Source organism: Ambystoma mexicanum, chromosome 4q, assembly GCF_040938575.1.
Source record: "Ambystoma mexicanum isolate Mex_15411 chromosome 4q, UKY_AmexF1_1, whole genome shotgun sequence".
Classification (NCBI taxonomy): domain Eukaryota; kingdom Metazoa; phylum Chordata; class Amphibia; order Caudata; family Ambystomatidae; genus Ambystoma; species Ambystoma mexicanum.
In genome coordinates, this window is record NC_090928.1 from 709,740,912 (window position 1) to 709,762,349 (window position 21,438).

The 21,438-nt window shown below is 40.9% G+C and overlaps 1 protein-coding gene across 2 annotated transcripts in view; it reads right to left on the minus strand.

Moving 5' to 3' along the window:
* TMX4 (thioredoxin related transmembrane protein 4) overlaps positions 1 to 21,438 on the minus strand; it is a 754,579-nt gene that overhangs the window by 154,086 nt on the left and 579,055 nt on the right. The gene's annotated exons all lie outside the window — the stretch shown is intronic.

The following is a 21,438-nucleotide window of genomic DNA, read 5'->3' on the forward strand; positions in this document are numbered from 1 at the left end:
TAAAAACACAAATTTCAACTCAATTAGGCTGCACAAATTGTAAATCTCATCCCATAGAAATTGTCACTTGAAAAAAGAGAAGCATTGTATCCTTTAGCAGCAACAACAACTATTTCCCACTAGAAACATCAAAATAATCAACTGTTTTGATTATTTAGCATGAATGGATTGAACCAATTTGCCATACTTGACATTATATGTGTTGTTACGTACTAGATAATGCGATCAAATATTTATCGAACCAAAACCATTATACAAAAACACATATAAAAGCAATACTTTCAAAAGATCAGTAACTGAGAATACAAACTGCGGAAGAATATAATGTGAACTGTCCCAGGATCTTGCTTTTTTTCCTTCTAGTGGGCCCAGTAGGCCTCAATGTATTGTGACATGTGGTTAGTCACAGGACAAGCATCATGCAATCTGCTTTTTCCTGACCTCCTTTTACTTCCTAAAATGGCTCTTGCAAGCCACTCAACCATTTTCATGGATATTCGTCATGAGTGTGCTGTGAGTTTTGTAGGGTAAATGCACAACAACCAGACATAGAAAAAAAAAAACACTAGGCAAAAAAGATAGGTGCATCCTTTTGTTGAGAACAAGAGCTTTATTTTGTATACAAAATGGAAAATGGCGGCAGGTTTTTTATTATAACTCCACTGCCGCAGAGCTCTTTCTTCACCAAAGTGATTTTCAACTTATAAACATGGAAATCGTCATTCATGACGCATTCGACATACAGTGTTCTTCCCCCACTCGCATTGATAACCACCTAATTACATGCTCATATTCACATATGACCCTTCTCCAATTGACTGTGTCTTCTCAACCCTCTTCACACATGGGTAATGGTCTCTTCACCTCACAGTACTGCAAAGTAATTGGTTAAAATCTTAGAAAGCACCACCCTGTCGCCACTCCTAACCATGTGATATGCACCTGGTCATCAACATGAACTCGGGAGATAAATTCGAGGCCAGCCTTGTACTTGGAAACAAAGCAGCTCTTTTATCATCTGAGACATACAGGCACCCCCCATTGAGTCTTATAAACATTGGCATCACCCTTTGCACTCCCTGGTACAACTCATGGGCCTTGTTGTTCTATTCTCCCCCTGTATCAGGTACCCATCTGAAGAGGTAGGCCTGGTGTCCCACTAATCCACCCAATTCATGAAGGATTTAAGAGTCGTATTGCTGCATAATTGAACTAAAATGTATGTAGAATTGATCCACCCCATTTCACACACCTTTCCCCTTACTGGCAGTGAACCGTCTGCCACAGAATGAATATCAATATTTGCATTCCACTTACTTTTCGTTGCAGGATACTAGTCACTAATGTTAATTTTTTTACAGTGTCTATTTAATTAATATGATATCTTAGGAGTTTTACATTTAACATGGTGTCTAATAGCTGAAAGGTGGTCATTAATTACTGTTTCTTCATGTTCTTTTCCTGGAAAGCCAAATCAACACATTTGTTAAAATTGTTAATTTGCTTTTCATTTTCTTCAACAATAAGATGTTCAATTATGATTTTGGAAACATTTTAGATTCCTATTAGGGTTGGGAATTGTGCACACAAATAATTTTTCAATATAGATTTCTGCTGTTTTAGAACCATAATCTCCAAATCAGGGAGCAGCATAAACCCATAAAATAATCATATTTGTATGAGGTGTTCCTTGAGCTTCTTATTCTTTTCTGCAAATGAAATGGTGGGCACTGTAATTTTAAAATAAAGATTAACATTGCAAGGAAGCGATGATGAAAATCTCTTGATACATTTATTGGATTGTATCAAGTGAGCAACATTAATTTGGCGTTGAAGAGTTTATGTTAGTAACATGCACATTTGCTTTTAAAAAAAAAAGTAAAATAGTTTGTTCCATGCATATTCTGCACAGCTTACAGTGACAATCCATGCTGGGGGGCCAAAACTTCACTCATACAAGTGAATTCAGATAAAAGGCAATACCAGCTTTCTTTTGATCCTTTCATATTTGCTAGAATGCTTGTAATGCTCATTTCTAAAACTTGATCTTTATATTCAACTTAAGCAATGGAGATTGCTGTCAGATTTTGATACTGGTTTTCTGTATTAAGGGTATGGGAAACCCTGTAACATATTGTTGACAATTCCCTTTAATATAGCAAGTGAAACATTTATTCATGATTCAGTCTAAATCTAGGATCTGTTGAATACATGTGATGTGTTCTAAATAATGAAGCGTATAATTGTACCGGTCTGTCATCTAATCCTCCACCCACTTCTGTTGGGAACAATTGAGCAAAACATATTTCTTCTAATTGTTTATCCCAAGCATAGTAATATTTTTATACAATCACCTATAACCTCTTTGGAATATAAAAGATGAATTGTATATTCTTCATACGGGTTTTCTGTATTTTGGAGTTTAAACTTTTAAATTGTAAATGCTTTTCATTCCCATCTTCAAGGTTTGAATTCATATTTTCCATATTTACTTTTCATAATGTTTATGGTAAGTTTTAACCACAATACATATTGGTATACTGTATATTTAAAGGTAAGTATACCACTTTTAGATTTAAAGTTTTAGTAAATTTGTTGGTAGGTATTATTCCTGACAATCCATGCTGGGGGGCCAAAACTTCACTCATACAAGTGAATTCAGATAAAAGGCAATACCAGCTTTCTTTTGATCCTTTCATATTTGCTAGAATGCTTGTAATGCTCATTTCTAAAACTTGATCTTTATATTCAACTTAAGCAATGGAGATTGCTGTCAGATTTTGATACTGGTTTTCTGTATTAAGGGTATGGGAAACCCTGTAACATATTGTTGACAATTCCCTTTAATATAGCAAGTGAAACATTTATTCATGATTCAGTCTAAATCTAGGATCTGTTGAATACATGTGATGTGTTCTAAATAATGAAGCGTATAATTGTACCGGTCTGTCATCTAATCCTCCACCCACTTCTGTTGGGAACAATTGAGCAAAACATATTTCTTCTAATTGTTTATCCCAAGCATAGTAATATTTTTATACAATCACCTATAACCTCTTTGGAATATAAAAGATGAATTGTATATTCTTCATACGGGTTTTCTGTATTTTGGAGTTTAAACTTTTAAATTGTAAATGCTTTTCATTCCCATCTTCAAGGTTTGAATTCATATTTTCCATATTTACTTTTCATAATGTTTATGGTAAGTTTTAACCACAATACATATTGGTATACTGTATATTTAAAGGTAAGTATACCACTTTTAGATTTAAAGTTTTAGTAAATTTGTTGGTAGGTATTATTCCTGACTTTGTTTGTAAGTGTATCATTGTTTGAAAAGGATTTTTAAATCGGGTAATATGTTGGGAATGGTGTGTGGTTTCATATTATTTACAATTGAACACATTAGCAGTTTAGTTTGGTCCAAATATTTACAACAATATAAACACATTTTTAAATGTTCTTCCTTTGGAATTTCTTTCTTTAAGCAATATAAACATTATAAAGCTAAGTCACATTTCATTTTTTTTGTCACTATTTATTCATGTACATTTATATATGTAATTGACTTTTTGAAATATGTGCCCATCGAACATTCACACACATGCAAATACTGTTTCTAAATTTCATAATTTTATATTTGAACTTGTGTATCAAATTATAAATTCTTTGCATATTGTACGACTGTTTGTTTCCTTGTGAACCTTCTACTCCAAGGTATCAGTCTTGTATGGTGTTACAAAAGTTTAAAATATTGTGTAAACTTTGCACTACCATAATTTCTTTTAATTGTAAAAGTAATTCAGCTGGTTGTTTAGCAATGTACATTTTCCAAAGTAAATTTCAAAATGCTCTATGATGCACAGCAAGCATTGAAATGTGATTAAAAGTACTGTTGCAATAATTTCCAGAACAACAAGAAATGTGATGTCCTCATAATCATGTATATTGTCTCTTGTAACAGGGGTCAATGTACTGCAAACAGGGGTGTTGCTAGGTTTGGAAACGGTCCGGGGCTAAGCTAAGGCTGGGACTGTCAGGAATCGGGGCTAGCTAGCCTTTTGGCTGTAGCCCCTGAGATTCTATCTGGGGCTACAACCAAAAGACAAGGGGCTATAGCCCCCTCAGCCCCCCCCCAGCAACGCCCCTGACTGCAAATTTGTATTTTGCTAATGTTTTTCCTTTGGCAATATTTAACCACAGACTTTTAAAATATTTAAAGTGTAATTCTTGTACAATACATGTATAGTGCATGTCCTTTGCTATACCAGATTCAATTTGGCAATTTCATTTGGGCAGGCATTATTTAATTGACTGTTTTCAACATTAATTAAATCATTAATTGTTCCATGTATACATTCAAAGCATTATCTTTTGTAGTAAAAGCATATACTTTATAGTTTGCAGTGATTACATTGACCTCAGACAGTACGGGTCTTGAAAGTCACATTTTGTATTTCATTTGTTGTATTTGTGTGTGAGTTTGTGTGTGTGTGGTGGTAATATGGGGGTGGGGTAGGCAGAGGGGTATGAGGGAATGAAGGCAACCCCCTTATTTAAAAAATAAATCATTGCACAAGTGCTGAACGACAAGACCACAAAAAAGCTGTGATTGATGTAAATACATAGAACCATTTTATATATTAATGTTTACTATGTACGTTTCTTCTGCAAAGTGATATTCTGAAGAGTTTAAAGGGCTGATTCACAGAGTGTTTACCATTGGAGTGCACCTTATAAAAACACTTCTGTGAATTAGGCCCTATATGTATCCATTGGCCAACCATTTTTTCTTTTCATTTTTCAAAACTGTAATGGCCAACATTTGTAAAGGCTGTTTTACATTTCTGTGGAAACATTTTGAGCATCCACAGTGTGTTTAAATAACTTCTTTTGAAATGCAAATGCGTAATCTACAACATTTTGAACGCATATTTTTAGCCATGTATCTATGTGTCGCTTTGTGAATATTAACTTTTGTCACTAGCCTTTTACGCATTTTTCTTCTTTTTGCTAAAAGCACATAGGTGTGTATTGTGGATCCTTTTGAAAAGCTAAGTAAGTGTTTGCTTTTGTTATCTTGTGTTTAATGTGTCTGGCTTTTATGTGTTTGTTCTTACACTTTTTTAGTTGTTTTTTCATTCCGAGCCCCCAGCAGCGTGAGGTCCTGTGCTTGGCTGGAGACAATACTGAGAGTCTTTCTATAGTAGTGATTGAGTGCAAGTGGGGCCCCACTGGAAGAAGCTAAATACCCTCAGACGGCGCGGAGCGCTGGGAGGTGTGCACAGCAGAGTTGTTGAAGTTTAGGAGGTAGCAGCAGCAATGTGAGATGAATACTTGCCATAACCCAGAGCGCGGGTAAGGCTATCATTCCGCTTAAAAGCAAATTAATATAAAGAGGATGGGGAAGTAAGATTGTACCCATGATAACAGTGAGAAGTAAAGGACACACTGCATTCTAGACTGTGGGCCTCATTACGAGTTGGGCGGTATCCCGGTGGTATTACTGGCGGAATACCGCCCGGGCTTATAGCATTACCACCACCCGATCTGGCGTTATTAGTGCTGGATTAAGGGTTGTTCGGTATTGGGTATTCTCCATTCCCTAATAGCTTATAGCTGGGGGTAAATATTGCCAGACTCCTGATTGGGCGGACCCTTAAATGCGGCGGTAATAGCGTTACCGCCACATTTAAGGACTACTGCCTAACTTGTGATGAGGCCCAGTGTCTTTGCAGCGGGTGAGTCAATTACAAGTTTCAGCTATCGATTTTAAGGTGCAGGAGAGGCAGCGAAGGACTGGGATTGCTAGTCCCCCCGCAGCTTCAACTCCAGCATTGGGAGACAGCATCGGGTTGCCAAGTATACTGAAAGGTTTCCAACAAGCCACACAGCAAGCGCAGTAAAAACAATAATACACCGGCGACCTGAATTCTAAACTGTACAGGCCCCAAACAAGCCGTAATCTATCACAACATTTGGTAACAGTACATCATAGTTAATATGTGATCCATTAGGTGGCGGGAATAGCTGGGCTGATGTTGTCCGTCGGTTTCTTTTGACGGTATGCACGTTTCTCCTACCGTATCCTAAAAGGAAGTCAACCCACTATTATTTGACGTTAGGGGCCTGTCGGGCCAAAAGAAAAACACAAAAGAGAGAACAGCCTCTGTGCTCTTTCACAAATCGAAAATTGCTAGAAAATCATTTTACAAAGCAATGAACCATCAAACACTGGGTCAATTTTTAAAACAAACACATTTAAATCAGTTTGAGTACTGTAATTAAATTCAAAGAATCACAAGGATTACCAAACACACATACCCTCCAATGGGGGACATGATGTTAACATGGACAGAAGGATGACAAATTTTATTTATATTTTTCTTCCCCCTAAACCTCACACGATATATTATTTATTGATCCAGTGAGAAATACACAAATCCTGCCACCTTCCCACCACCAAACTCTCATTCACATTCATACTGTCCTATGCTACCACAAAGGACACTAGTAAAAAATCTAGACCATTACAAAAGCTAAAGACAACAGAACTCCATAGCTCGATTGGGGGCAGAGCATACGAGTCAGCTCCCTCCATTTGTTTGTATGACGTGACGATTCAGAGAGTTTTACACTGACGTCACAATTATTTATGAACAAAGGCCTAAAAGATTTGCTGAAGATTGATCTTAAGGAAGTCAACAACTTGTGCCAACTCGGTTTTCGGCCATGGCTCTGACAAATGGACTGCGGGTTACAAAAGGCCTTCTTCAGAGCAAAGAGATGGGAGCATAGAAGGGGGTCAAAAGACCCAGTAACATGGTCTGGTAAGAAAGTAGATCAAGTAGGTGGAAGGGCTCTCCACATGCCACGAGTAGTAGCCGCTGCGCCAAACCGTGTGGTATCAGCCGCGTGAGCTCTTCTGTGAATAGGGAGCTTGAGTGCCACCTCTTTGTTAGTGCTGTGTAATTGAGGGGAGGCGCAGCGCTCATTTTGCGGCCTCCTTTCTCTGCAGAGCCTGTGGGGGCACCAAACACAGGTGTCTGGGGGCATCCGGCCCGTATATGCCTGTCCGTTAACCAATCTGTGGAAGCAGAAGCCGTTCCCCGGTAGAACACAAACACGAAGGAAATGTTGCATCTGCTTCTTCATTGCTCTTCTTTGCTCTGCTGCTCCGTTGATCTGCTGAGCGGTTTATTTATTTATTTTGTCATTTATAAAGCGCAGTAAACCCCCAGGGATCAAGGCGCTGGTTACAGGAGTTAGAACAGTACAACACAAAGGTAAAGTAAGAGGCAGGTTGAGTACAGAAAAGGTCAGTTCAAGGTAGTTGCATCTCCACTAGGTATGCAAGGAGAAGAGCCATGTTTTCAGATGCTTCCGGAAGGTCCAGTAGGATTGCTCAGATCTTAACGGCACTGGGAGGGCATTCCAATTTTTGAGGCAATGACTGGGAAGCAGAGACCACCTGAACTTTGACGTCTGAATCTTGGGGTGGTAAGGGATGCCCGTGCGAGTCTGGCAGACTGAGTTTTGTTGAACTTTAGCAAGAGCTATTTTGGGGCAGGGTTCGAGAGGCATTTGTGGGTGATAGAATTTTGAACAGAATGCACTCATGAATTGGCAGCTAGTGAGCCCTTATCCTGGCAACTGTGATATGATCTTTCTTTGGGATATTCAATGTGGCCCTCAGTGTATTATTCTGTATAACATGCAACTTGTTTATATTTCGAGCAGTAATACTGGAGTCCAAGGCATTACAGTAGTATAGTCTCAAGCCAACAAGCACTCTAGCAATGGTGAGGCAGCTTTCTGTGGAAAGGAAGGGTCTACAGCATTAATCAATTTGGTGGTTTAAGCTGCTGATGAAGCGATCATATTTACTTGTCTAGTTAGTGACGAAGTAGAGTCTAGATAGACCCCAAGAGTTTTGACCTTGACCGAGACTGAGACGGTGATACCCTTGTTGGGAATGGGGCAGCTTTACCCTACCCCCCTAGGCGCATTAGAGTGAGGCAAGATGCATTCAAAGCACTATGATGGGCCAGGGGGCAGGCGGTGAGACCACGAGTTATAGCCGATATAACTGACTAAGACTTAAGACCTCTGAATTCCATGAAACACTTGTGTATAGGCGTGTTATGAATGCCATATCATATAATATAGGTGCACACCAACCAGCTGTGCAGGATTGTACCCTATGCACATTATATTGTACGTGTATGTATGTGTATTTTCTGCAGTCTGCTGCCACATTCTGTTTGTTGGCCCAGGCATGCTTAGTACTCTGTGTGAGCCCTCATGTACTGTAAAATGATGACTGTCACATTTGCCGCGCCAGGGTGAACCCCTCACTGGATCCGGCTGCCTGTCCATTGACCAGCCCACCTGAAAGAAGAACCAACCACGGGTGCCGGAAGGCATTAGCCGTCCCACTCCCAGAGGGCCTCCTTAAGGCCCCTGTCTGCTCACTGTCCCCTATCTGGACGGCCTGGGGGGCCCCACCCGTTGACCTGGGAATCTAACTGTTCCTACACTCCTCAATGCTTGCTGAACATTTTGTGATATTTATCCCCCTTGTGGGTTAATCGCAACATCACCGCCCATCCCTCTGACTTTCCCTCCATCGTTCCGTCTGTATTGCATCTCCATCTGCCTGAATTTAGCTGTGCCCAGTGAGTTTGTGTTTTACCTGCTGTGCTTTGTTTTTTAATTTAGCTGTACCCAGTGACCCTGTGTTTCACTGTTTTACCTGCTGTGCTTTATGTTTTGATTTAGCTGTGCCCAGTGACCACTGTGTTTTACCTGCCGTGCTTTATTTTTTAATTTAGCTGTGCCCAGTGACCATGTTTTACATGCCATGCTTTATTTTTTAATTTAGCTGTGCCCAGTGACCACTGTATTTTACCTGCTGTGCTTTATTTTTTAATTTAGCTGTGTCCAGTGACCACTGTGTCTTCATCTGCCATGCTTTTTCCAGTCAGGTTCCGTCTCATCTCCTTGCTCACCCCACTGTGTTAATCCTGTGTCTCCACCGCCCCCTTTCCGTTCTCCTCTCATTTCACACCCCCTCCCTCTTCCTCCACCCACTCTTCACCTATGGTGCTCTCTGTTTCTCCTATCTTCTTCAACTGTTTCTCTATCAACTATCCTACCCTTCTTACTAAGTCTGGTAGGAAGATATTCATAAAGGATATCCTGGTCTCCAACCGAGGCCTCCTTATCGCTGATACCTACACCAGCGCTTCCAGACAATCACTGACATCCTCTTTGTTGTTCCTTCACCAGACCTATGGACTCTTCATATGGTCTCTGTGCTCCCTCCTTAGTCCTCCTCTCCCATTAATGGTGGTACCCGGTTTCCTTACACTCCTCTAAGGTCATCATTAATGTTTACCTCAACACCAACGTCTTGGTCCAAGGCACTCAGGCCAACCTCTTCCTCTTTGACAGGCACTTTCCATGCCTTATCAATATCCTTTCCTCTCCTGCTGTTCCTTCTCTCCCTTCTTGGGCTTCCTTGCCCCACCCTCTACCACTTCTTTGGTGCCCTCTTCCTCCTCCTCGGCTACCTTTCCCTCTCCTCCTACCGCCTCTATCCCCCCTAGGGCTCTTTCTACACCTCTGTAGGGAGTACCTTTGATTTGTACACCTCCCTAGAAGTTTTTCAAGGATGGCAACCACCTCCACCTCGCCACTCTTAACTCTCGCTCTGCTGTCAAACACTCCTCTGACATCTGCCATCTCCTGGAAGAACTTTACGTTGATGCCTGGTCTGTTGGCTTTCTCTATCCTGGCCACTCTCTCACATTGGCTACTATCTACCGGCCACCTGGTCAGAGCACCTCATTCCTCTCAGAGTGGACAGACCTCTCTGCCTCCCTCCTGGCCTCAACCACTGAACTCCTCCTCCTTTGGAGACTTCAACATCCACCTGGATGCTTCCTGTCCCGCAAAGGGACACTTTCATGGCCTTTACAACTCTCTCTCTCTCTCTCTCTCTCTCTCTCTCTCTCTCTCTCTGTCTATCTCTCTCTCTATTCTTCTATCTGGTCCAACCCACCCTTCAGCGCACACCCTTGATGTACTGATCTCCTCAGATCTTCCCCTATCTAACCCTCTCACCACTCCTCTCTCCTGGAGTGACCACTTTCTCCTTTCCTCTCATCCCTCTCACTCTACCCCTCAGTACAGGCCTACCCCCACACTGATACCCACCTTCTCAGTCATTCGACCCACGAAGCGTGCGTCAGTTGAGGTTTTTGCTGCATCTTTCTCTCCCCCTCCTGCACCTCTGGCTGATTCACATCCTGATACAGCCCTTTCCATGCTCCACTCTGCTATCGCTGACACTCTCGATGTACTTGCTCCTGTCATGAGGATCCGCATGAAGCCTAAAATCAAATGCAACTCCTGGTACAATTCTGACCTCGTTGCCATTAAAAGAAACTCTAGGATGGCTGAGAGGAAATGGTTGGCATCTTGCATATCCTGCGAAAAACTGGTCTGCCGCCTGCTCCAAAGGCAATGCCGACTATCGGTACTCACTAAGAAGAGAGATCTCATCCAAGCCGATGTTTCCGCGGCATCTAACAACTCTCCCGAACTCTTTCAAATTTGCAAGGAGCTAGCCAATCCTGCCGCAGCCTCTACCTCTCCTGTCCCTGCCCAGGACCTCTCTACGGCCCAGGCTTATCACTTCATCTCTAAAAGCCATGGCATCCTCTGCACAGGCTCGGCGTCTCCTGCCTTTCCCTCCACTCTAGCCTCTAATGATGGTATGCTCAATACCAATTCAACTAAAGTTCCTGGGGAAAGAGTACCAAATCCATCATATGTTTAAATGGTTTTGAACACTGAGCCTAAAAAGACTCAGTACGCAACTATGGCAAAAAATAACAAAGAATACGAAGAGTAAGAGGGGGAGAGGGGAGTCATCCAGGACATTTTTAAAGAACCTCACCATACCCGAATCACTTAATCTGCAGAAAGAGCGAAACCTTGGGTCAGAAAAGAAGCACAGTAGTCCAATCAGTTCAAACATTGTTGCCTTTGGGGAATCAGACTAGTAACACTGTTCTTGATGAAGTACAGGATTGTGAAGAATCAATTCATTTTGTCTTGATCACATAGAAACAGTGTATTAAAATTGCAGTGCAAACAGATGGTGAGATGGGTACCAAAGCTAACCATATTAAACGGTCTTGTTCAGCAAAGTCCCCTGACCCTCCTTTTGTGGCTGGTGGTTGCCAGGCTATTGAATTCGGTCTAAATTACCCAATCAGTAAAACAGCAGGTCCAGCAAGCTAAGGGGTACAGAATGTCTTGACTATGGCTTAGCCTCCAGTGGGCTGCGGATCTATTAGTTCTGGGAATACGGTTGGGCATCCAAAGGTGTTAAGTGTTTTGAAAGGTGCTACTGGAGGTGGTGATCTTTGCCAAGGCTTAGCTATCAACATACCAAATTGAAATGGAGGGCTACATTCTTTCAATCCCCTTAAGGGGATCACTAAGCATTACTGACAGACAACTGTGCTTCCCCAAATGCAGGCAGAGTGTCGGGACTTGGCCAACGACCAGTACTTATGGCTAATGCTAAGTCTTGAAGCTACATTTTTTTTATAAACATGGTCTAGATGGGGAAAGTCCATTTCATGATCATTCAAGTGACAAACTGTGGTCAACAGGCTGGTTGTGGAAAGTTTGTGCAGATCTAACATACTGGCACTTTTTAAGGAAGTCCCAAATCTGAAATTAATCAACACTATTGACAGGGTTGATTTCCCAGATTCGGTACGTATGGACTGTGTATTTCTGGACATAAAATCCTGTCTGATGTATGATAGAATACTAGAGGAAGGTGTTCATTTAAGGCAGTTGGGCTATAATATTGTTGAATACTAAGATACCCTGCCCCATTATAACTGTGATCTGGTAATTGATTAACATAATTACATCATGGTTTTGGTTCATAATGGCAATGGAAATGGCAGGGAAGTCAAAATTGTAAAAGAGGTGAAGGATATCAATTTGGGACAGAAAGATTTGTCATGAGTGTCCTCTGCTCTGCATTATACAAGCAATCAGCAAATATTGAACATGCAACCAAATCTTTAGCAATCTCTCGACCATAAATTGTCATCTTGGAATACAAGAGGAAATATACACTTGTTTACAAACCCAGAACTAGTATCAAACTTATGATCCTGTAATGTGAAGATGCTTCAGGAAATGTGCTACTCTGACTTGGATAGGTTTGTTCTCTGTGCATCCCGCTGGGGGCCTGATGAAAGTTGTAGGTCGAAAAAGGGCGTGGCATTGGTCAGTGTTTGGGATTGTGGGTAAAACACACTGTGAGACCGGTTTTATTATTGAACATTTAATGGTATAATGGCCTCCACCCACTGGATCGTGTTCTGGAGGCTCTCTCTAGTTATATAGCTTCTTGGGTACATAATCACATAGAATGTTCAAAAGTGGTTGCCAGCGAGTTTAACACTCAATGCGTTTAATTATTTGCTGAGGAGGAGGACGTTGTCTTTCCTATTCTGCATGAAAGCCATTTATCAAAAGTGGTGAATGGGAGGAAACGGCTCTCGTTTTTGTCGACAAAGGGTTTGAAAATGTTGAAGGTGCCATCCCTGGTGATATCCCTCCACGATCCACATGGCACCATGGCCATAGTAATTGTGTTTTGGATTACATGTTTACAGGTGTATTTTTGTTACGACTTATGTGTTCATTTTCACATTGAAACAACACATTTGAGTGATCGTGATATGCTCAGTGCTGAATTTTTATGTAATGAGGGTATGGTTGATGGGGTTGCCCCAGTGAATTTGGGGACCAACTCTGGCAGAATAGGACTGAAGTGGAGGGAGGGACTGATGGGCCGGTTTAATCTGGGCTTGGCCGGGCTGACGAATATGTGTACCTACAAATAGAAACTTGAATATTTCAAGCTATGCAATTTCGAGGGTACCATCGGGGAATTAGCAAGGGATTTTGACGGTGTTATGAATCAAACCAACATTGTGCCCATTAAGAGGAAGGTTCATTTACATGTTTTTGACCAGGCAGTGGAAATTAAGATACTGAGACTTTATTCATTAGATGGGGCCTGTATGACCATGGAAATTAAGAAGGGTTAATAGAACTGGTTAGAGCAACATCGCTGCACTTTATTGCAATATGATGCAGAACATATTCTCTCCATTCTTAAAAATAAGAATGTTCACAGATACTAGGAGCTGGTGAATGCTCTGGAGCCCAGCCACATTACATGTCAGTCAAATTGTGTGGTTGAGGCAGCATGGGTCTCACACTTTATTCAGCTGACCCCAGGGAGATGGTCCTGGTTTCTGGTCAATTTGGTGGTAATAATACAAAGTGGAAATTGGTGGTGTCAGCTTAAAGGATTCAGGAGGCAATATTTTGCAGTAGCGACTCTCGGGCCCCAGAGCCAAATAACCTATCTAACAAATTGTTTAAAGGCTACCCGGCCATGTGGGCTGCCATATTGAATGTACTATTTGAAGAGATTGCAGTGCTGGAGCAATTTCCTGAGAGCTGGCACATTTCTTATGTTATTCCAATATACAAGAGGGGTGCAAAGACCGACCTAAAGAACTACTGTCTGATTTCCATCATGGACACTGATAGCAAGGTCTTTGCATTCCTCCGGCTGTTCCATCTAGAAGAATGGGCCGCTAGTACTGGTCACTTGACCAAGTGCCAGACCAGGTTCATAAAAGATCGTAGCAACTATATCAACCGTTTCATAGTGAAACATTTACAAGAACTCTTTTGGTCTTGCAGATGCTAATCAGTGTTGGTGGAATCCATCAATTTGTCAGCATCATTCGATAAGGTTAATCATTCTCATCTGTGGTCTAAACTTGCGAAATGGGGTATACCAGACGGGCTCCTGAGATTTATAATTGGTCTACATAAAAATTCAAAAAATCCGTTATTCAGGTTTGTTTGAATCGAAAAGGTCAGCTCTCCAGTAGAATTGAAACAGAATCAAGGCAGAGGCAGGGATGCATACTGGCTCCCTGCATCTTCAATATGTATTTCTCCGATGTGGGTGATTGTGTGAGTCTTGTCTCTTTTGTTCCTCCAAAAATGTGTAATGTCAGCTTTATTTGATTAGCGTATGCCAATGATTTTTTAGTTTTTGATTGTACCCCCATTGGCTTGCAGAGACTCTTGACCGTTTTTAAGGGTTTAAAAAATGCACATTTCTTGAAAATAAACCCTGCAAAAACCAAGGTGCTCCAAAAAATGTTTTTTAAATAATGTAACCTTAGGATCAGTGGATGGTATAAGTTTTTTAGGTTATCTTTTATTTTGCCACTCACAGAAAATGAAGATTGTGGACATTTTGTCTGTGAAGGTCTCACATATTGGCTAATCAAATGATTAGAGTCAACACAAAATTCGGAAGATTCTTACTGCCCTCTGTACTGCGATACTAGGTTAAAGCCGTCCCAAACATTATACAAAGGGTGGAACTACTTAGATCATGGGCAGTGGTCGATTTATTTGATAATTGGAAGACATGATTTGGCGTAAAGCCCTGGAAGTTCTGAATGCGGTGCCACTGGCTGCTATTCAATACGAATTGGTACTTAGGTCGATGTAAGTGAAGGTGAATTGGTGTCTTTTACCTCTCTACCGAAGTATTATAACGCCTGTTTGTAATTCTAACTATGCAGACATTGCTGGTGTATTGACTTCTTCCACCGGGGCCACAATATCATCTTTTATGGACCAATGTGAGGCTGTCCTCCAAGAGTGTGGGGAAGATTGTAATTATCTCATTTCAAATTCAGTGGGGGTCGAAACATGCCTTATATAAACAGGATTGGTGTAATACTACTGACAAATTTCATATGAATGTGACTTTGAACCAACTGAAGCAAGTATATAAGAAATGTGGCGAGCTTGCACTTCATCTCGCTATCTTCCCTAATTGCAACTCTAGGAAGGATTTTACTAAATGAGGGTGGAATCTGTTGCCTACAAAATAAATATTGCTAAAATATGGTCAATTAACTCAGGCAAATGCCTATTTTTGTTATCTGCGCAAATAAGGCAACTTCGAAAACCGCCAAACAATAGTTAGTTCATTGTAGTTAATTTACTGTATTTTAGAAATGTATTTGAGGGGGACTATGAAGTGGACTGCAAACTTTTCTGGGAATCGTGCCTGAGTGGTCACTCTGTTCCATTGTGCTTGTTTTTTAAAAGTCTGAAGCTTGCCAATTTCGATGAAATTGTATATCTAAATCTTAACACATGTTTCAAAATGTTTACCTTTTTTAATTGTAGTTAATGATGTTTGTGTATTTTATCTATTTGCGATGTTTTGATAAATGTTATTTAGAAATCTTTATAACATTATTTGTATTTTAACTATTGTAAAGGTTGTATTAACCATATACAATAAAAAATGTTTTATTATTTTAAACTCTGGTTTCATTCTAATGACATATTTGTTTGTTAATTTGCTTGTGTCATATATAAATAAATTGTATAAACTTAATATCTTGTAATTGGTCAAATATTTTAATTTCTTCCTGTGGGAAAACTGCATGTTTGAATATGGTGAAAACGTGATAAAACAACATGTTTTTCCTATAATTATACACATGTGGCATGCATTGGTGGCTACCATTACTTTTCATGCAAGGTTTAAACAGTTACTCCAAAAATGTATTTTCTGCAACTTCATACACAGTTAGTTTTAACTTAAAGGAAATTAGCTGTTTGCAAAAATAAAATGTGACTTGTTAAAGTTAGCCTGTTTCTTTCCAGGAAGCAAAAGTGTGATTTTATGTGTAGATGCATGTAAAACAATTGATGCGAGGATCAGCAAAGCATTTTAAAATTCATTGTGCTCAAATTACTGTTAATCAACGTTTGTTTCAGCATGGGCTACATACCATATTTCACTACGAGATAAAAAAGTAACAGTAACAACATGTTTAGACCTGATGGAGTACATTTAAACATTACAGGAAAACGTGTATTTGATTTGTATCTATTTGACTGATGGCATACATAATGTTTTACGTTAATGTTTATGTAATTAAATATTTATGTCAAATAAATCCACCTACAATGTGTATGTTATGAGTAAACAAACCCTATATGTTCTATTGGGCACTTAGAAATCAGTATGCAGTGGTATGTGCTGGACACGGTATGTCATTGGTATTGTTGATTAGAACGCAGTTGATATCTTGTAGCTGGGCAAGTGAATGTATGTATTTTTTGTGTACCAATTCATTCTAATATATTTGTGCCTTGCAGTGTATTGCAGTGCAAATATCTTGGGAACCGTGCATCCTAGGGCCTTGAAACCTGGTTTTCGAGGCTCAATAGGGATCTCTAGTTTTGTTCCTCGCATCGGGACGAGTTCTTCTACGACGACTCGCGGATTTCAGGCAACCATCTCATGTGAAAAGGTGCTGAAATCCGGGGAAAGGAGTCGGATGTCCAAACGTTATGTAGCCAGTCATTTCCGGAGGGTCCTAACAGGTAACTATGCAACATTTGGTGCTTATTGGTGAAACAGTGTTGAATTCTATAAGGAACAACGCTTCACCAAGCCACAAACCCACAGACAAATGTTGACTTTTGCTGGAATCTGGGTAAACGGGTGGGGTGTCCCAATGTCATGTAGTTAGTAATTTCTGCAGGATCCTAACAGGTAACTATGCAAATTGTGGTACAAATTGGTGAAACAGTGTGGAATTGTATAAGGAACAACGCTTTGTCAAGCCACAAACCCACAAACAAATTCAGAGTATTGTTGAAATCCAGGGAAAGGGGTGGGGTGTCCAAATGTCAAGTAGCCAGTATTGTCCTGAGGGTCCTAACAGGTAACTATGCAAAATGTGGTGCAGATTGGTGAAACGGTGTGGAAGGGTATAAGGAGAACGCTTTGCCACAAACCCTGCCACCCACACATTTTCACTTTTATAAATATACACTACCTATGTATTCTGCATGTGTTAGTGCATGTAAAATAGGCATGTTTTCATAATATGCCTTATGCTTAATATTGCCTTCGACCTGGCTGCACATGATTGGATATGTAATCACCCACCTCTTGGGAGTATTATGAGGCACTTGTTTTCAAATATAAAACATGTTGAAGCTGTACAGCATGGGTTTCCCTAGGCTCCAACTTGAATTGAAGGGATCCCCTGAACATGTACTGTGTGATGGACCATTCAAAACAAAACAAGTCATATAAAGAAAGGCACGAGTGGAGCACCGATAAGCTGGTTGGCGAACCCGAGCCTTTAATCAGGACAGTCAAGTTTGCACTCCACTCAACACCCCCTGGTCGATCATGCCTTTCTTAACATGGGTTCCCGATGGCAGGCGGGATGCTGCAAACTAACTGGCACTGATGCAGGATGGGATCTTGTCAACGTGGTTACCCCCGGCTCGGCTTGCTTTCATAAGCGGCGCCCCATGAGAAGGTGAGGAGCTGTACCACAGTTCCCATCAGCGCCCAGGATCACTATTTGTCCCTACGCTTTCTGGGAGGGGAGCACCGCACCCACAAGTATTGCACATCTGGACACTTAATTATCCTTATTCTGTTCTCGCCAGCCAGGAAGGGGTCCGCTGCATGACTGCCACTGGGCCTGCCTCTACTCCAACTGGCCCGTTCTTCATCCTCGGGCTCCACGGATATGCGGCCCGGGTGAAGGGTCTCTGGTGAGGCTCTCCTGCCGCTGATAAAAGTGTCGTCCCGCTGTGGGCATTCATGTCCTGGAAAGAACTCCACATTTGGGCTCCGCCTCCTGCTTATAAACTTGTTGGGCTGCTCGTGGCAAAAGAAATTCAAAAGAAATTCAAGGAGACCCCATGCCGCTAGGGGCAGCATGGGTTCCGACTGAAAAAGGCAGCCTGACTGAGGACTCCGGGGCCACCTGCATACTGCTGCTGTCCTGTGCCCACCTAACACACATGGCCCAGGAAATTGCGCAGTCGCAAGAAAGCACAGAACCTTTTTTTTTTTGTTTGAGTGGACAGAGTGGACATTCAGGCCAGGCTGCCCACCAAGTAGGAATGTTGTGTACATATTCGTAATATAAAGGTCACCTAATTTTAAATGTATATGTTTTTAAAGACTTTTGTAGCTTTTTTTAACCTTTTTAAGCAGCTACTTATGTTAGCTTTTTAGTGATGGTGTGCTAAGTTTATTGTGCCTACCAATATTTATTTAACACATACAAATGCGGTGTACTAAGGATTTCATGTAAATGCATCTATGCTAACATCTGAACACTAAAGAGGACATACATCAGCATATCTTTGTCCGACTATGCTTATGTCGCTTTGTAAATAATCTAACCTAGTGTTTCCTTTCCTAAGGGTTTTGGTTATTCGAGTATTCATCACCTTTCCTTCCCCTTTGTCCCAGTGTGCACACCCGAAGCGATTTTAGGACTAAGGGTGAGTGGGGATGTCAGATGAAGGTAAGGGGCGGGGCTAAGGGCAAAGCTACACGTATGGAAAAAGTGTTTAATTGTGCCGCCTACACCTGTCTCCCACCAAGTGTACAGCAAACTATCCCGCACTAGAAATAGGTGAGATTTGGGTGCTGTGTATTTTTTTTGTAGTTTACTAGTATATATTTAATTTCTCAGAATATATGTTTTGTCAGTCCGATCATACTGCGCCTATACAGCATCTGCATTATGTGCAGGGTGTGGTAGACCGTTTTGTGTGGCGTTTCCCTAAAGATTGTTTATTTCACAAGATTTTTTTCAATTATGCCACCTTTATTGGCTGCATTGTGCAATGAACTATATTGTGCATGTCACAGAATATGTATAATGTTGCTGTATATCCAACACATCTAATCATTTTCACTTTGATTATATCCTCCCATCAAACTGTGCATATAAAGTAGCCAGCCACATTTTAACTATAGAAAAGATGTAAACTACCTAATAATTAAATTGTGTGCTGTTAAATAGTGGCATAATGTGAATTAATGTTTCATTGTTAGTGCAAGAGACTTTGTTTGTTTTAGGTATTCGTTATCAGTGAAACATTAATTTGGACACAGTACTTATTCCCAACCTTTGCCAACTTTACATTTCGATACCTTTGGACTGATTGTATCTTAATATTGGCATTCCAGTGTGTGTAGATTACATGTTTTTATTGGCATTTGCCTCACCTCTTGCTTTTTTTTAAATGCTTTTTTTCTGTTTTTATCTTTATTTTAGTCTTTCCCTATCTACTACGAACATCCTTAGCAAGCCTGTTGATGTTTACGTGAGCACATGCATGTTGTCCGCATTTCTTATTCCAAGAATGCCAATTTCTATCGTATTCTGTAAAAAGTATGTTCATACATCATGCCTGACAGCGCACAGCTACATTTCGCCATTAGGGACATGGTATGTGCATTTTGTCTGCACATGTTGATGTTGGTCATGTTCACACCATTAGGCATGGATGATTCGTGTGGGGACATTTCATATTGCAGTTTGATGCTTTGTTGTAGTTCCTTCACAACAGTCTTAATAGGTTTGCAGTATTGTCATGCATTCATTGCACACTTAGGTGTTTTGAGCTAATGACATGCATTGGTGTCACCTAGAACGTGTGTTTTTTTAATCCATTAATTCAACACTTTGTTTGGTTCCATGAGTACAACTGCTGCTGTCACTCCAGATATACTGGTCGTTTACAAATATAATATTATATAGTGTACGGGGTGTAGCGTAGCTCTTCTCTATTTGCATATCAACATTGTGTTCTCTGTGGGTCTGTAGAAAACCAGATGCAAAAACACCTTCTTATCAACATTCCTTTTCTGCATAATTTTTGCATCCGATACTGCACAGCTGTTTTTATTGGTCTTATGGATACAAATGTTGACTTTTGATTAGTTAATCAATTTTGCTTTCAAATGAGTGTCACCAAACACCAAAGCCTTTTAGAATTGCATCATATAGTGTCTGAGTGTTTTGGAGGCTGTCCGGTTGCTCTAATAATACGTCTCAACAAAAGGCTATGTTCTTCTAACTGCATATCATATTGCTTTACCGAAAAAAAAACAAAAAAAAAACACTTGACGTTAGCTTCTAATGCAAAGCCATTCTCATCACCAGGACTCATAGCACACTGATTCTTTCAAAACTGCAATAGATATACCGAGGGATTTATATTACTACAGGAAATTGATTTTGCATATCTTGCATATCTATCTTGCTGTATCAATCTGCTTGCATACATTTACTGCAGCTATAAATACCCTGTGCATGTGATGTGCTCTGAATATAGTTGTCTATGCAGACTGTAAGTCGCCAGTGAAGCTGCATAGTGTAAAAGGCCAACTAAGACTTGATAGGATATGATATGATATTTTATTTATATCGCACCCATACACAAGTGTTTCGAGGCGTTTCCACTGTGATCCAAAACTGAAACACAACAATGCATTTCAACCTTTCTCTACAATACAAAATATATTGTTTCTGGATGATAGCAAAACTCAACAAACATTTGTATTGCTGGAAATGCCTTGGAGGGAGAGGACCTCTTCGTCCTTGTCCCACTACCTTCTTAGACTGTGCTTTCTGCTTATTTTCTGCCCAGGAATACAGTTTGGACCCCTGCAAGTGCAGCTTTTCATTTCTGTTTTTGGTCAACAAAGTCCCATGGGGGATCCTTATGGCACACATTGATAGTGGTACACCATTGCACCTGTGTTGTTTTTAGGGCGCATGTGTTTGCCTACAGAGCAGGGTATGGGCTGCCAGTGGCTCTGGGTGTCCTCCATTTTTGGGACACCCAGGACCTGCCAAAGGAATCAATGGATTATTGGACAAAGGCAAGATTGCCACTGGTGGCCTCTTTGTTTCCTTTGGCTTTACCCCTTGTTTCTCAAAGCCTCGAGAAACCCTGTCTCTGTTCCCCACCACTGACTGGATGTTGAGTTTAAGCAGCATATATGAAACTGCCTCTGCTTGACTGGGCCTGCTGTTGTGGGTACGTCCCAGGGGTGGGACCTGCCTGAATGGTGAGGCAAGTGAAATCTCATTCTGTGTTTTGGGTGTCTAGTTTTGTTTGTGTGTCAAAATGCATGTGGTCCTGCCTGAGCCCACCCTGACAGAACTGAGTGAATGCAGTCAATGCTCTGAAAGGCTGGGAGATGCCTCCAATCCACAACCTGTGCCATGGATGTCTGTTTATGGGTAAATGGCCTGAATGCCTGTGAGCATAATTAATGCACTTTGTGTGATTGGCTGGCTGAGCCTGGCTCAGCCTGAGTAAATGAGGAACATTTGTGTATAACTAGGGACCCCTCACTTACCGTGTTTTCAGAAGCTGAAAGTCAAAACTGAAGCAGAAGTGTCAAGAAGCTTGTATCCTGATTCCAGCTGGAGG